The sequence below is a fragment of the Notolepis coatsorum genome, assembly GCF_963971535.1.
Source record: "Notolepis coatsorum genome assembly, chromosome: 14".
Lineage (NCBI taxonomy): Eukaryota > Metazoa > Chordata > Actinopteri > Aulopiformes > Paralepididae > Notolepis > Notolepis coatsorum.
Window position 1 is genome coordinate 91,746,446 of NC_140178.1, and position 18,654 is coordinate 91,765,099.

Consider the following 18,654-nt stretch of genomic DNA (forward strand, 5'->3'; position numbering starts at 1 on the left):
CCTACTCCTGTCGGCTTACAAGCGACCGGATTAACCCCCTCTAGTGTATCCAGCCTATAATCATTAAAGTATCATTGCTGTTATTCCTTAACTATTCCAGGTCGTATATTTACCACCTGCGCCTTCAGAGATTGGACATTCTCTATTGATATACCGACGAATACTCCTTGCCATAAAAGTGCATACTATTTCAATTCATAAATGTAATTAAGTGATTAAGTGCTTATTCTACACACCATCGCTGTGTAGGAAATAAAGACCTGTTTCTAATTCGTACATTTGTGTTGGATCCGTTTCATCTACGTGAGAGTGTTCATGATAATATATTTATGCCGTGTACTGGGTGGCCGAATATTAAGTACAAAGGTAGTGGTAGTAAGTATCATATCTAGTAATACAGTCAGGGAATTGTACCCCTCAGTTACAATTGGTCCTTCGAGCCGGATGGTAATTAGTGTAATATTAATATAGTGTTATTAATATTGAAATGGCCTATGATGAACACTCCACGAAACGATCCTCCTAACCAACGCCCTCAGCGCGAACGACGGCTCCCTCAGTACTTAGAGGCTTACGCTGTCAGTCAACAACCTAGTCTTCTACTAACAGTAAACGCGGTAAAACTAGAAAGTAAAAGTATGTCTAACCCCAACGCCCAGACTACCCCGACCATAGAGGCCCCTACGGGCTCTAATGTAACTGACCAAGTTCACGGTGGGGACCAGTGGGAACCAGACATGACTTCACACCCCGCCAGTACTGAAGAAGTAGTCCCCGATGAGTCCCGGGAGGAATACAACGCTACCGAGAGAGAACTCGGCACGGAAGAAGACGGGGAGAGCACCGTGGAGATAGAGCTCCAAGGCTCCGCAAGGAGTACCCCGAGGGAAGGCTCCCCTATACAACCGCCTTCTCCCAGCGAGGCAGAGAGGACCCTACAGCAGGCCTTCCTCATCAGCCTGAACGCCGCTGCTGAACGCGACCGACTGCAGATCCAGCAGCGAAGCGAACACGAGCAGATACGTCTAGAAATAAGACGCATTCAGATGGAAGAGAATGTGGCCCGAGAACGAGCCGGTGCTCAACGGGACGCAGCGCGCGACAGACAGCAGTCGCAACTAATAGAACAGCTGATCAGACGGACAACACCCTCTCCCTCCGCCAGAGGCTCCAGGAACTCGTCTAGACACACCTCCAGGGCGGCATCCCCTAGCCGAGTAAACAACCCTGAACTTGACCAACAGACGAGGTCTATACCCCCCACAGACCACCTCCCCCCACCGGTCCAAGCGAGACCTAGCAACCGGGAAGGAGCAGCATATCCTGTGGAGAGGCTAAACCAGAGACTACAAGCACTGGATGACCTAACTGAAGACGAAGAGGAAGAGGAGGAGAACCACGCCCGAAGACAGCACAGTACTCTACCGGACCAGGAGGTCCGGTACAGCCCAGGCTATACTCCCGCGGAGCTGCGCTACAGACCCCCGACTCTATACACGGGTGAGCACGACGCACGACCCGCACCGAGGAACAGCACCTGGACAAGCGGGCCATGGTACACTGCCGGTACCAGCCCATACCAAGGAGCGGGAGGAGACTCGCCTAGGAGGCCTCTCCCCCAACGCTCGCCGATGTATCCACAGTCAGCGTCATACATTGGCACGCCTATGGTACCCGACTTCACCCAAGAGAACCGGGCCCAGTATACAGAACTCTGCATGTGTCTGGAGACCATGTTGGTTGATGTATTGGATGAACGCCACAAATACGCCATCCTACTGCAGCACTTAAAGGTGCCCCGCGCACATAATATAGCGCTCGCCTACGCGACTTCCACCACCCCATACACAGCAGCGCTGGTAGCATTGGACCAGAGGTATGGGCGCATATGGGATTACGTGATCCAGGAGATCCGACACATCGACCGCTTACCCCCAGCAATAGACAATCGAGCACTGGACGACCTGTCCATCAGAGTGCAGTCCCTGGTAGGGATGTTGGGAGCGCAAAGAGAGAAGGGGAAGTATGAACTTTACGCCAACTCAAATGTGGAAAGGATTCTGGAGAAGCTGCCGCCCGCTCGTCAGGAGCGCTTTAGGCGGCAGAGGGACCACAGAGACCCGAATGGCCCCGAACCGAACCTCCTCGATCTAGCAGACTTCCTGGCGAGAGAAGTCAGCAGCTTACGGCTAGATACATTCGGACGGAGCACCCCTGGCTCCAGAGAAGGAACCAGACGACTAAATGATGGAAGAAGATCGGTGACTGTGATGCACCAATCGGAGTCAGTACCGAGCAGCAGGAGCCACAGTACCCCCTCCAGAACGGAGAAGTGGAAGATAGTGTGACCCTACTGTGAGAAAGAACACTGGCTAGCGCAATGTGACTCCTTCCCCAAGCTGAACGCGGAGGAAGCAGGTCAATGGATAAAGTCCAACAAGCGCTGTTTTCGCTGTGCGCGCTCACACATGGCAGCCGAATGCCGCTTAAAGAAAAGGTGCACCAAGTGCGATGGAGCCCATCTGGACATACTTCACGACAGTAACAGACGGCGTCCTTCACCTGCACCATCCAGCCGCAAAGCGAGCGTCATGTACATCGATCCCGCCAGCAGCAGTGGAGCCCGAGTACTCCTAAAAGTAGTGCGTGTGACACTAAGCTACCAGAATAAAGTCCTGGACACTTACGCCGTCCTCGATGACGGGTCAGAGAAGACCCTGCTGCTCGCCTCCGCTGCGGCCCAGCTAGGGCTGCGGGGAAGTGAAACCCAAATGACAATTCGGACAATAAGACGAGATTTGAAGACGATAAAGGGCGAGAATGTCTCATTCTCTATCGCAGCAAGCGGCCAGCCTGAGCGACGGTACCAGATTGCAAACGCTTTCACCAGCCAAGAAATAGGACTGTCGCGGTACACATACCCCGTCGCCAAGCTGATGGAGAAATATGCACATCTGCGCAAGTTACCGATCCCGCTCATAGACAATGCTATGCCGACCCTGTTGATAGGCTCCGACCATGCAGACCTCATTGTCCCGATAGACCGGGTTCATACCGGACCCCGAGGCTGTCCTGCAGCAGTCGAGACCCGCTTGGGATGGACTCTCCAAGGCCCGCTCGCCAAATCTCTCAACCGAAGTACAGCCACTAGATGTCTCCACTCCCGAGTCACAGAGGGAGAAACCGCACTCCTGCAACACGTAGAGCGGCTATGGACCTTGGAACAGATGCCCTTTAAGAACGGAAAGAAAGACATTCGCTCTAAAGATGACATTTACGCCATTCACCTCCTCGAGACAGGGACTAAGAGAGTCCCGGTCAACGGCGTGTTGAGATACGCCACGCCACTCCTGCGGCGAGAAGGAATGCCTACTTTCCACGCCAAGACAGACGCCACAGAACGGTACCTGCTGAACACGGAGCGGCGCTTAGCCAAGAACCCCGCCCAAGAGGGTGTATACCGCGCTGAGATTGAGAAGCTCATCACAGCGGGACACGTCACAAAGATGGACATTAAAGAGGCTGACCAGACCACTGAATCGTGGTACGTGCCCCACCACAAGGTCCATCACAACGGTAAAGACCGCATAGTATTTAACTGCAGCTACCAGATCGGATCCCAAAATCTGAATAAAGAGTTACTGCCCGGTCCCACACTCGGCCCCTCCCTACTCGGCGTTCTACTCCGCTTCCGCCAGGAAAAGGTGGCCATCAGCGGGGACATTAAAGGAATGTTCCTGCAGGTGAGATTAGTAGAGGCGGACAAGCCCCTGTTACGGTTCCTATGGAGAGAGAAGCCAGGAGATGAGCACCCAGCCATCTACCAATGGGAAGTCCTCCCCTTCGGAACGACGTGCAGCCCCTGCTGTGCGACATTTGCACTACAGAAACATGTAGCAGAGGACCCAGCAGCGGACGAAGAGGTCCGACACAGCGTAAAGAACAGCTTCTACGTAGACAACTGTCTACAAAGCCTTTCAACCCAGGAAGAAGCCGAGGCTCTCCTGATTAAACTCCGCGCCTCATTGATCAAAGGCGGCTTTGATCTCAGGCAGTGGGCCAGCAGCGATCCGCAAGTACTGCGCAGCCTCTCCTCCGAGGACAAGGCAGCCAGCAGCGAGACCTGGATGGCTACAATCCCGGGAGAAGCCCAGGAGATGACCCTGGGATTGGTGTGGCGATTCAAAACAGATTCGCTTCACTACAGACACAAGCCCCTGACTACGGAGCAGGGAAGGCCGGCGGCGGCGCCGACCACCAGACGGAGTGTGTACACAACACTCGCCCGACAATATGACCCGCTAGGATGTATTCTACCGTACACCACCAGGGCAAAAATGATTGTACGAGCATTGTGGGACAAGGACCAGGGCTGGGACGATCCCATTCCCGCACACCTTGCATCCACCTGGAGAGAGTGGGAGATGGAGCTCCACTCACTCCCAGGCGTTAATATGCGCCGAAGCTACTTCCCACCCACGGTGAGGCCAGAGACATGTAAAATGGACTTACACGTCTTCAGTGACGCCTCAGAGGTCGCATACGGATCAGTAGCCTACTTGCGGGCCCAAGACCAGGGGGGAGAGATCTACACAGCATTTGTCCTCGCCCGCTCGAGAATAGCCCCACGCAAGCAACAATCTATCCCACGTCTAGAGCTCTGCGCAGCCCTAGCCGGAGCGCACCTAGCCACGCTCATCCAACGTGAGCTCACCATACCGGTGTCTAGAACAATCCTGTGGTCAGATTCCACGACGGTACTCGCCTGGATCAAATCGGACTCATGCAAGTACAAAGTCTTCGTGGGAGTCAGAGTCACCGAGATTCAAGACTTAACCGAAGAGTTAACCGGAGAAACAGAGTGGCGCTACGTTGATACAAAACAGAACCCAGCTGACGTCATCACCCGGGGGATGCCCCTGGATGACCTCACCCGTCGCAATGTCTACAGTGACGGCCCCGCATTCCTAAGACTCCCGGAAGGACAGTGGCCCATGCCTATCCCGAGGGAAGCAAGTCCAGAGGAGGTGGAAATTAAGAAGTCTGTGTTCTGTGGATTGAGCACCGTAGCCTCCACCGACCCTAACATAGACGATTGCACGTCCATAGAGAGTGCACAACAAAGAACATTCCTGCGGTACCACCCGGAGTGCAAGTCCCCCGCTGATATGTCAGCAGCTAACTACGAGGAAGCAGAATTGCTTCTACTGCAGCGAGCCCAGAGAGACTCGTTCCCCGATGAATTGGCCTGTCTACAGGGAGGAAAGCCCGTCCCATCCGACAGCAGATTAATTCACCTGGCCCCCGAGAGCGACGCTCACACCCTCATCAGAGTGGGTGGTCGCCTACGCAGAGCCCCCAATCTACCGGATGACATTAAATACCCGATCGTATTAAACAGCCGACACAAGGTCACAGAGCTGATTATAAAGAAATACGATGAGGATGTACATCACGCAGGAGCAGAAAGAGTCTTCGCGGAAATCAGACGTCGTTACTGGATCCTACAAGGAAGAGAGGCGGTACGACGCTTCCAACGAACATGTCTAGACTGCCGTAAGTGGCGCGCGCAGCCCAGCATACCAAGGATGGCTGACCTTCCTCCATGTCGCCTCCGAATCGGTGACAAGCCATTCCACTCAACGGGTATGGACTGCTTTGGCCCGCTGCACATAAAGAAAGGAAGAGGAACCGAGAAGCGGTGGGGTATTGTATTCAAATGCATGACCACCAGAGCGATACACATCGAGCTTCTCCCGACCATGAGCACAGACTCATTCCTTATGGCCTTCCGTAGATTCACATCACGGAAAGGAAGACCGTCTACCCTATTGTCCGATCATGGGACAAACTTCAAAGGCGGCGAAAGAGAGCTGAGAGAGAGCTTCCAAGCTATGGGCCCAGAACTTAAGACCCACCTCGCTCCAGCACAGGTTGATTTCCAATTCAACCCCCCAAACGCACCCCACTTCGGTGGCACTTGGGAACGAGAAGTGCGCTCCATAAAGACAGCCCTGTACGCAGTACTTGGGGCCCAGACTGTGGCGGAAGAAGTCCTAATGACAGTCCTCACGGAGATTGAGGGAGTACTTAACTCGAAGCCCCTCGGATATGTCTCCAGTGATGTGGCGGATATCGACCCAGTTACCCCCAACACACTCCTGATGGGGCGGCTAGATCCTGCATTACCCCAGACAATGTACCGGCCTGAAGAAGCGAACGGCCGACGAATGTGGAGGTACAGCCAAGTATTAGCCGACAAGTTTTGGAACAGTTTCCTACTGCACTACCTACCGTCTCTACAGACCCGCCAGAAGTGGGTAAAGGAGAGAGACAATTTGACAGAAGGAACAGTCGTCATGATTATTAATCAATCACTGCCCAGAGCTATGTGGCCGGCCGGCCGCGTAAGCAAAGTGATCACCGGTGCCGACGGCAAGGTCCGAGCAGCTGAAGTGCTCGTCCAGGGTCGCACTTACACCCGTCCCGTGGCGAGGCTCATAGAACTGCCTCGACTCCCAGACACAATCGATGATGACCATGACCCTACAACCCTATGACTTTGTGAAGTTGACTGACCCCTACAGCAAACCCTTATGTGTAAATAGACAACGCGATTAATCTGTCTCTGTTTAACTGATTAGGTCTGGGACCTATTCAGGGGGTGGCTGTTGTGAAGGGCCAGATTAAACCGAATATATATATTTATTTATATATATATATTTAATTGTATTTGTATATTCTCTAATATTCCCTGATATCCCTTGTATATTCCTTGTACAATATGCATTGAATATCCATTCTAGCCTACTGAACATCCCATAATAGTCTCCATTCTACTATTGGTCAAGACCTTGGTGCCAGGCTGCCATACCCCTCAGACCCAGTTCAAACGTACCGCTCGACATGTACGAACAAGTCCTAGTTCCGCGTAGGAATTTGGCTACCGCACCACTAATGGGACTATTTGTTCATAGTGCGTATATATACTGCGCTACTAAAGTAGGACTTCCTTTTCAGTCCAGTTTCTTACCCTCCAATAGAGTCACAGACGTAAAGCCTCCCCGCGACGCCACGTGTGGGAGTAAGGCCAAGTTCGGCCTACCATCGGTATTGAGACATCGTGTATATTAATATTTGAATAGTCATATTTGGCACTATATCGTCGAGTTGGACGTAGTCTATTAAGCTAATAATAGTCTGTTAATATATAGTGCTTCGTGCGGTGAGAATACTACCGTAGTCAGTACCCCATCGTTTCGGGCAGAGAACTGGCTGCTTACCCAGGGTGGTTGACCCTATGTGAAGCTGCACCCGAGGAGCCCCAGAGCCGACGAGCGAGTGGACCTGTATACCGGATTATTCTACCGACGACAGCCCGCCTTCCCAGGCACGGATTATGCTTTGGATACTTTGATTATTCTATGGATAAAGACCCCCGACACTGCCGTGTGTTGGAAACCCCCCCCCTGGAGAGGACGCAAGGTGAGGAGACGCTCTGCAAGACGAGGTCTCTTCACGTCTCTCCCCCGTGGACCGGAGAGAGCCGGCCCACAAAGAGTCCACCTGCTTTCATCTGTGGTCCAAGGATCGCCGGCGCATTGAACAGCACTACAGTGGGTTCACCTGGGATACCCTTGGCCAGACGAGGCAGCCGGATTCTACCCCCCCCCCCCCCCTCCTACTCCTGTCGGCTTACAAGCGACCGGATTAACCCCCTCTAGTGTATCCAGCCTATAATCATTAAAGTATCATTGCTGTTATTCCTTAACTATTCCAGGTCGTATATTTACCACCTGCGCCTTCAGAGATTGGACATTCTCTATTGATATACCGACGAATACTCCTTGCCATAAAAGTGCATACTATTTCAATTCATAAATGTAATTAAGTGATTAAGTGCTTATTCTACACACCATCGCTGTGTAGGAAATAAAGACCTGTTTCTAATTCGTACATTTGTGTTGGATCCGTTTCATCTACGTGAGAGTGTTCATGATAATATATTTATGCCGTGTACTGGGTGGCCGAATATTAAGTACAAAGGTAGTGGTAGTAAGTATCATATCTAGTAATACAGTCAGGGAATTGTACCCCTCAGTTACAATAGGTCTATGAATCGATATCGCGATTCTGTTTTGATTAATTGCCCAGCCCTACAGTGTGTACAGTAAGTTAGCTTGGTGATTATCATTGTGATGTAGGCTAAGAAGATGGCTAGCTACTGTTAGCATACAAGCTTTTACAAACACTAGCCTACTTACTTTTTCATCCACAACGTTTTTTCTGATCCACTTCTTCATGTTGCTCAGTTGCTGGTTTATACTTCGGTCCTAATGTTGGCGCAAAGTTTAATTTAGCCTGACTTTACTTGTTATAGCTGTACAGCTTACTTCTACTAAACAACAACTAAACTACTTCCTTGCTCTTTCAAACAGTCAAAATGGGTCCATCTGCAGGGTCGGAGGTTAGGTTTAGCTCTGGCCAATCTCAAGTTTCTCAAGTTTCTTTATTAGTTGTCATACAGAAGTACAGAATACTTTTATACAAAATGCTTATTTCAGTTACATTTTGTATAAAAGTATTCTGTACTTCTGTATGACAACTAATAAAGAAACTTGAGAAACTTGAGATTGGCCAGAGCTAAACCTACCCTGCAGATGGACCCGTTTTGACTTTGCAATGCAGCAATCTCTGATTGGATTTGCAAGGCTGCCAATCATATTCAACCTCCATGTATTGGATGGCAAGGGCTGTCAATCATTCAATCCTCCATTCAATGGCGAGAGTTTAACTGCACAGACCGTGCTTAGACGAAGTTAATAGCCTATGTGAAGTTTTCTTCACGAATAATTACTGCAGTCATTACTGCAGTGCAGGCCTGCTCAGAGCTGTCAATTTTGGCCATTTTTTAAAAAGAAAAAATTCACTGACATTTTTTTTACAGAGGAAAACTTTTCTAATAAAAAAATATAAAATAATAATAATTAAAAAAATAATTTTTTTATATATATATAAATAAAATAAATGTATATATATATGTAAATTAATAATAATTATGAATTATGAGTGAATTTGTGTTTCACGTGTTGTCATAGAGAAACCTCCACTGCTACACAGTCATACCACCATTGCAATATTCTGAAACAACATAGCTTTTTGAGCTTTGACAATTTCAAAGTCTTAAAAAGCGCTTGTTTCATCTACAAATGCCTACATGGACTATCTCCCCCTCCTGTACAGGAATTAATCTACAAAAAAATAAACACTGGACTCTGCAGACTGACAACGTTTGGCCAAAACGTCCTGTCCATAAAAGGCAGTCAAACGTGGAACAGTCTCACCATTTCCATAAGGGAAAGCCCCACCCTTGCTTCTTTTAGAGGGCAACTAAAAATATGGCTGAAGACCAACCAGTCATGTGACCACATGTGACATATCTCTAGCCACTAGTATTTCTGTGTATTGCTGTTATGTATTTGTAAATTTTTTACTGTTTCTATGTGTCCTGTTTTTATGTATTTGTAAATTTTTACTGTTTTTATGAGTCCTGTTTTTATGTTTTGGGACAACGGATGGAAATTAGCCTCGTGCTAAATCCGGCAATTTGTACACTTCACGGTTTCATTAATTTTGCATTGTCCCGTCCAAATAAACAAATAAATAAACAGTCATTGGGGATAATGTCCCAGTAACTACCAAGTACCTTAGATGGTGATGGTGAAATGTCCAGTCAGAACTTACACAGCTGTTACAGTAAACACTTCCCAGAAGCTTTACATTTTATCCAGTAACTATCCTATCGTTTAAAAAAATTTGTTTCTTCATTCTGTTTGCAGTCCCTCACAAAGTGAATGTAACTCAACCACAGCAGAATGGTCTCTCTCACTCTCTGTACATTTACTGTACACACACATTCAGGGCCGCCTCAGGGGGTGTGCGAGCAGTGCGGTCGCACAGGGCCTCGCGGGAAGGGGGGCATCGCAAAAAAAAAATAAAAAAAAAATAAAAAAAAAATATTTTTTATTTCTTTTTTTTTAAATTTTTTTACTTATTTTTTTTTTTTTTTTTTTTTTGCGAGGCCCCCCTTCGCGCGAGGCCCTTTTTCATCACATACCTAAAATCTAGTTTTGCTTATATGCTTATATATTTCACATTAGACACGTTTGTAGAATGTGTCTGACTTGTTCCTGGGTCTGCACCTGGGTCACTATTGGAGCTCTGGGTCTCTGCAGCAGACATACTATTGGTTTCAACGAAGGGAGTGGTTACTTACATCATGTGTAGTACGCCGCCGGAAACTTAAACGAAGAAGAAGAAGAAGAGTCAGCTGCGTTTGACTATTTCGCGCGTGCAGCTTTTGACTATTATGCTTAGTTATGCCAGCCAAGGTCGGTCATTATCAGTCGGTCAGTCACCAAGGAACGTTGACGAAAGGCCTCTCGCTGGCGGGACAAATGGCCGGAGCCTTGTCATGATGCAGTCGGGATATAGCCATGATGATGTCGGCTAGTAGCTAGCTTAGCTAAAGGCTAACTAGCGTTAGCTAACCTAGAGATGCAGCCAAGATGAAGAGGATGGTCGTTTGGCAGATGAACTTCGTCAACTCCACGCGGTTGTCTCCATCCTCTTGGACGTTTGGTGAGTTTTTAACCTATTCTATTAACTCTATTATATTCCCGCCGTGGACATCTCTCTCTCTCTCTCTCTCTCTCTCTCTCTCTCTCTCTCTCTCTCTCTCTCTGGAGCTAAACTGACCGACTAGCTGTTGTAGTACTTGTATGTAGCCGCATAGCTTGCTTCTGCGTTAGCTAATGGTTAGCGATAGCCTGGTTGAGCTAACTGCTGGGAACGTTCGTTTGATGCTATCAGTTAGCCTTGAGTTAGCTGTTAGCTTGTGCTACGACCATTGACATTAGCCGTGAGAATAGCAGGGGGTTCTGGCACTCTGACTACGACATCATCTTTGACAGAAGATGTAGTCGGGCCTGCACCATGACAAGGCTCTGGCCATAGCTTATTTTTGTCCCGACAGCGAGAGGCCTTTCGTCAACGTGGAGACCTGTGTTGCGGCCTTTCGCCCTGCGTTCCTTGGTGCAGGTAAGATTAATGAAAATGTCATGACATTACCCCACTCTTCCTTCCTTCCCCTCCCAAATGTTTTGTTAATAACGATGTTTTTTTCCAGGCAAAACATATGTTACTTCACAACATTTGGAGATACGACATGTGCTGTGTGTGAATTCATTGTCTTGGTCGTTTGTGTAGCTTGGGTAGCGTTGGGCCGTTGGCCAAAGCTGTGTGTGGCCTGGTGTCAGTAGCCTACCTGGCTAGCCTTTAGCTGTCGGCCATTGGCTCCTTGCTGCTTTGATTTCTCTGGTATAGACCCTCTTCTCTTTGGATTTAAGTGTTGATTTTTGTCCTTTTGGATCTATGTATATTCATGTTGCCTTTGTGAAGTTATCTTTTCCTTCTGTTTTGTTCTTTCATTAAAAGTTGAATATCCTTTAGGGGGTCATCTTTGCTTATCTCTCTCATACATGCTCTCTCTCTAACACACATGCTCTCTCTCTCTCTCTCTCTCTTTCTCTCTCTCTCTCTCTTTCTAACACACACAGTCTGCCTATGGCGGCCTTTCTCGATGGCTAGGCTGTGCTCTCTGAGTCTGTACCTAGTCAAGGATCTTCAGTCACAGTGCTCAGGTATTCTGCCACTGTGTACTCTCTGTTTAGGGCCAAATAGCATTTCAATTTCTTTCCAATGTGTCTCTCTCTCTGTACACTGTATATTGACTGTAGAACGGGAGCTCTCTCTCGCTCTCTCTATATGTTGACTGTATCATGCCCAGCCTCGGGCAGCGCTATTATTTACGAATATGTTGACTGTATGGTTTTTTTTTTTTTTTTTTTTTTTTACCTTTTGGGGGGGGGGGGGGGGGGGGGGGCCTCGCGTTTAAATCTCGCGCAGGGCCTCGCATTTCTCCCAGGCGGCCCTGCACACATTACACACACCAAACTCACACTGTGATTACTGTATTATACTCTGTAGCTATATATGTACTATATTTACAGCTCTATTCAGAACTACTGCAACGTTGTCTCGATGTCTCATGCTGCTACTTTACAGTGCTTGTATTTTCTTTTCTCATATTCTTATATTTTATATTATATTTTTGTTGTTGCTGCTGCACGGTGGAGGAATCAATACCACTTGTGTATGCTGTAAAAAAAAATTATTCATGAGGTGACAATAACAAATCTGAATCTGAATGAAATATTATTGAGGTAGCCATTATTCTTCCTGAGGTCCACATAAGATATCAGCCAATTAAGGAGAGGGATGATTAGGTGGCCTTGATGTCAGAGACATTGTCAGGGACAATCCTCAGATTTGAAAGGGGATTTGGCCACAAACATATCAGACTATCTAGGCCAGGGACTAAGGCCATGTCCAGACGAAACCGATTTCGGTCGTATCAGTCCAAGTATTTGATTGTATGCACCTTTCATCCACACGGAACTGCGTTCTGGGAGCCTGAAGACGCTATTTTCTGAAACCGGGTCCCAGAGTGTGAAAATCTGAAGACGCCCCCCCTTGCATCGCCGTCTTTACAAGCCTATACACGCATTTTCCTGAACCGATGATGCGATAGCCAACCTCTCCCTTAACCCTTTCACTGCCGCACTACCAAAACGGTTAACCCTTTCACAGCGACAATACACAGAAGGTTAACCCTTTCACTGCCACACGACAGCCGGTTAACCGTTAAACACCGGGAGGCTACTGTGATTAATAAATAAAGCAGGCCTTTTTCTGAAAACCCAAATAAGCTAAGTAGCCAAGCACATAGACTGTTCCATAGCATACGCCTTCAGTTGATCATGACAAATCCTCTCTTACCTTGACGATTAAAAAGCCTCCATAATTTTGTAAATAGTATTCCCATGGCCCATGGCATGGTGTTGAGATTTTACGATGCCAGCTTGTGAGAATTCGTTGTAGCCAGCCAGCTAGCGTTGATGCTATTTAATGCTATCAACATTAGCACTAGCATACCCAACTAACGTTAATGCCATTCAGAATTTATTAACATAGCTACAACACACAGTAACGTTAATACAATTACATGCATCATTAGATCACTAGAACGATAGGTTATGTATATAACCTAGTTATATGAGTACTGGCTGAGCGTCCCGCTCTTCGCCATATTGAGATATACCTCATCTCCTGTACCTACTGTACTACATGAACTAAAACAAAGCACCCTTGCACTTGACCAGGCCCCGCCCCAGTGGCTTACTATAAGACACCGGGCGTGGTCACCACTCGCCCTTCCTCGGGAAACGTTTTCCATCAGAAACCCCCCCCCCCAAGGGACCTCAGGGCACGCTAGAGCGGGACGCTCAGCCAGTACTCATATAACTAGGTTATATACATAACCTATCGTTATATACTCGTACTGGCGATTGCGTCCCGCTCTTCGCCATATTGAGATATGGGGCAGAGCGGACGCGAGGCCCGACAAATGTACCCCCTGAGGACCCGTAAGCCCACACCAGGGGGGAGGGGAGTCCCGTCACCCCTCCTTCCTAGTGAACTAGAAACCTCCAAACGCACAGCACAGGCGGGACCACGTGTGACACAACACCTTGCGGTCCACACCCACACATCCCTGCTAACCCACCGAAAGGCGGGAAGCAGGGGAGGTTCCAGACCTCAGAACCACCTGGGAGACAGAATCCCCAGTCATGTCCATGAGGTAAAACCTTACGAAGGGACCCGGGGAGGACCATGAGGCCGCAGCACAGATGTCCTCCACCGAGGCCCCTCCTAACAGGGCGGCAGAGGCCGCCACCCCACGAGTGGAGTGCGCCCTGACACCCCCAGGGGGGGGCCAGCCCAGCCAACGTGTAGCAAAGGGCAATGCCCTCGCACAACCAATGGGACAGGCGCTGTTTCGACAGTGCCTTACCAGCGCGAGAGCCACCGTAACAGACAAAGAGCTGATCGGTAGCCCTGAGGTCCTGAGTCCAGCTGAGGTAAACCCCCAAAGCCCGGACCGGACACGACAAGTGAAGGCTCGCCTCTAACTCACCAGCGTGAGGAGGCGGATGAAACGCCTGAACCACAATATCCCTGGAGCAAAAAGAGCTCCGGATATTTTTTGGCACGAAGACTGGATTAGGCCTCAGAGTTGCACCGCTATTGACACAAATAGACAGGCACTCAGGCCGCACCGAGAGAGCACAGAGCTCACCCACGCGCTTAGCGGAGGTGATGGCCAGCAGGAACGCAGTCTTGAAAGACAGCTGTTCCAAGGTGCCTGCTCAAGAGGCTCAAACGGGGCCTCGGACAACCGGCCGAGGACCAATTGAAGGTCCCAACTCGGAGACAAAGAACGTTTCACCGGCTTAAGGCGCCGAGCGCCAAGCAGGAAACGCTTCACAAGAGGGTGGCTGAACAACGTAACGCCCTCAAACCCCTCATGACAAGAGGATATAGCCGCAGCATATACCCTCACCGTCGAAGCCGACAGTCTATCAAAAATAGACTGAAGGAAGGTAAGGACAGCGTCCAGGGGGCAGGACACCGGGTCCCAGCCCCCCACCTTACACCACTCTTGGAAAATATGCAACCTACCCGCGTAAACCGCGATAGTGGAGAGAGCATGCGCATTCTGGATGGTGTCAACCACAGAAGGATCCATCCTCTCCAGACTCACCCTCTCACCAGCCAAACCATCAACGGCTGGCCCAGCACAGGGAACTAAAGGAACAGGCCACGACGGGGCTACCAAGAGCTGGATCAGGACCGAGAACCACACAGCTGCGCCCCGGTCCGGCGCAATCAGGATCAAGGCTGCGCTCCTCAACGTACCCGCCCCAACAACTGACCTAACAGATGTATGGGGGGAAAGAATCCCAGGCTGCCACGGCATCGGTCCCAGACCTGCCTGACTATGTCCGGACGTAATCCCCACTCGTCAGGGTGAGGACCGCCCAGCGACATCACACCTGTACCCACATTCACCCTGCTGGGGATGTGGAGAGCCCTCAGGCTGCGCAGATGGAGAACGCCCATAGCCAGCCGCCCATAGCCCGGTGCAGACGGGGGGAGCGTATTCCTCCCTGTCTGTCGATATACGACGCTGACGTCGTATTGTCCGTCCTGATCAAACACTGTTTGAGGACCAGAAGGACCGCCTTCAATACCAACACATTGAACGTAGCGCAGACCGGGCAGCATGGCTTGCCAGCTGCCCCCTACTGCGTTGGCCCGATGCGTCTCCAGCGAGGGAGGCGTCGGTGAAAACGTGACGTGTGACAGCCTACTGCCCATGGGGACCCCCCTGGTGAGGACCCCAGGCCCTCCCCAGGGGGCGAGGTCCCCCAGTACTGACACGGGAACCTTAGCCGCTTCCACTTGCCTCTCACCGGGTCTATTTCCATACTGGAAAAAAACAACCTCCGTAACCTCCTCCTGGGGTGAAGAGGAGGCCAAGAGGGACCACGGAATGAGCAGATGCCATCATACCGAGTAGGCGTATCACGGACAGCGCCGTAACCGCCCTAGGACGGAACCTCCCGAGCGTGTCGATAACACGCTCTGAGAGGGATGCCCATAGCACTCCACCCGTTGACTGGGAAGAGGAGTACTCTACTTCCAGTCTACAGCAAACCCCAGGCTGGTAGGAATTCCACCACCTGCCTGGTATGAGACCTGACGATCCACCTTGACCGCCAAGGACCAGAACGTCGTCAGGGCAGAATACACTTCGTAACCCCTGATGACGCAGAGGCCCCACTTGGTGAAGATGCGGGGAGCCAGAGAAAAGCCGAACGGCAGCCTCTGGTACTCATACGCTAAACCCTGCAAAGGAAGCGTAGGTAAGCCCTAGGATGGAAGATCGGGAATGCGAATACGCATCCTACAGGTCTATGGAGGAGAACCTGGCCCCCACCTGACAGTGTTCAACAGGTAGGAGACGATCCAAAAAATGCTGAACCTTCCCATGGGACAGGTCCAGCATGGGTCTGACACCCCCTCCCGATTTCTCGGGCACCAGAGAATACCGGGAGGAAAACGCCACGCCGATGGCTTGCTTCGTCCACAGAGATTGGATCTCGTTGACCAGATCTGTCACTGCTGGTGACCCTGACAATAGGGTCTGTACCAAACCTGAAAACGGGTGGGGTTGTGTAAATACAAGTCCCCGCCTCAGCGTTCTCTCCATCCACTTCGACATATGGCACTGCTGAAGCCATATGTGATGATACTCCCAGAGCGCACCCGCCGCCATTCGGCGCTGGTCCGCAAGGAACTGTAGATAGGCGGCCCCTCCCGCTGTGCGTAGCCAACTCTGAACCCGCCAACCGTGCGGAAGGGCGTTCCGTGGAATCGGGACAACGGTCCCTGATACAACCCACGAGGCAATCGCACCCAAGGGGGGACCCCGACAGAAAGGGCCGGTTTGATACGGGGGAAGCTGACATCATACCAGGTGACAAAAGCTGCCCCACTGAACACCCCTCCAGAACATGCTGAGGAGTTCTTCTGCAGCTGGACATGCAAGGTGTGAGGCCCCCATGGGTTCCTACACACCGTAGCCCTGCAGTGATATTACTACCACCCAAATCACGCGCGCCTGCGAGACCACTGCCAATCTTTCAGGAGTGGGAGGCACCAACGTGATACCCGGCCTGGCAAAGGTGAGGTCGGGGAAGCCCGCACTGTTTGCCTCCAAAAGGTCTCAAGCCCCCCTGCTGACAACACTTGTAGTTGACAGACATAACACCAGGCTCAACCAAACACAGCTTATGGTGTGGGAGCCACTTGATAGCACAACATTCTCACGGACAGACCCAGGCTCAGCCATCAACTGGGTGTCAGCCTCTGTCCCCATGAGAAGCGAAACGTGGGGCCGCATGCGCTTCATTGAAGGCCCGCGGCCCGCAGCCAAAGGAAACAAATCAGAGCCCCTTTTCCGCTGGTGTTGGGGGAGGGAGTGATCAGAGAGTGGGCTGCACATGGCAGGACGGCGATGGTTTCTCATCCAATGTGGCCGATCCCTCGGCCGCCAAGGCTGTCGGCCTTGTGGACACCTGTTGACTCAACGCCCAGGGTACCTCCGGCGGGGGAAACATGGCCGTCGGTTGAGGGCCTCGCCACAGCCGCTGGCGAGGTCGTGCTCTCACCTTTGGCTGCGCGGCGTGAGGCGGTGTGGGGCCTAGGACCAATACCGCCCGCGCTCCAGCGGAAGACCAAAGATCCTCTGCGGAGAGGGGAGCCCTGAGGAGGGAAAAATTATTTTTAACTTCCCACCCCCTCAAAGGGAGACCCCTCCCTGCGGTTATAGCTTGCGGCTAGGTCAAAGCTAATAACGTCAAAAACCTTGCGCGATGTTTCGACGTCGGCTGGCCCTCATGGCCCCGCCACCAGACACCATTTTTGACAGAAAAAACAGAAACAGTACCCAGCATATAGCATAGCGTTAGCCGCACGCTCCAGGATACCCGGGAAAACAACAACGTTTACCCAGATATCCTGCCCCTTGCGCCAATACACAACTCGGTTGTCTCCCGGGACAACTCGAGCAACATCACCAACGCCAGCATTGTTATGCCTAGTGGCGCAGATCCTACCTGAGTGCGAGTTAGCTCGATAGCTACACATCGCACGTCGTCCCTCTGTCTGCTGTCAACAAGACGAGGAAACCCCAGTACAGTCCCGACGCGGAGATGCATCGAGATGCATCCAGCTGCAGGACCGCAGGACCCATATGAGCGCCGTCGGAACATGCTGAGAAGATTCCAGGGGCTGGCAAATCTCCGGCATTGTTAAATTTCTCTCTGCAGATCATAAACGCTAGTTACACAGGGTGCAAAGCAACCGCCATGATGGAAAACGAAAAATAGGAAGGACGAGTGGTGACCACGCCCGGTGTCTTCTACGCCTAATGTATATACTCTTTTCTTTCTGGACTCTTTTTGTATCACAAATACAGTACTGTAATTGCAAATCTGGTATGTCATAAATGTATAGATGTAGCAGTACTGTCTATCTGTATGTCATATATGTTACGATGAATTGGAAATGGGGGACCCTGGTGTAAACAAGTCGAAAGTCTTTCTCTGGTCTGCATCCCCTTAACAATTGTATGTATTGAGCTGTACTGCACTGTACCCATTCTGCAATCTGTTAATAAAGTTTTCATTCATTCATTCATTCATTCATTCATTCATTCATTATAGTAAGCCACTGGGGTGGGGCCTGGTCAAGTGCAAGGGTGCTTTGTTTTCGTTCATGTAGTACAGTAGGTACAGGAGATGAGGTATATCTCAATATGGCGAAGAGCGGGACGCGATCGCCAGTACGAGTATATAACAGGGACTATCTAGACCAGTGGTTATTTAAATCAGGGATTATCTAAAACAGTGATTATCTAGATTAGGGCCTATCGGCAAGGGACTAACTAGACCAGGGACTAACTAGACCAGGTACTATCTAGACCAGTGATTATCTAGACCAAGGATTATCTAGACCAGTGATGATTATCTAGACCAGTGATTATCTAGACCAGTGATGACCAGGGATTAACTAGACCAGCGATTATCTAGACCAGGGGTTGTCACTTAAATGTATCACATAATT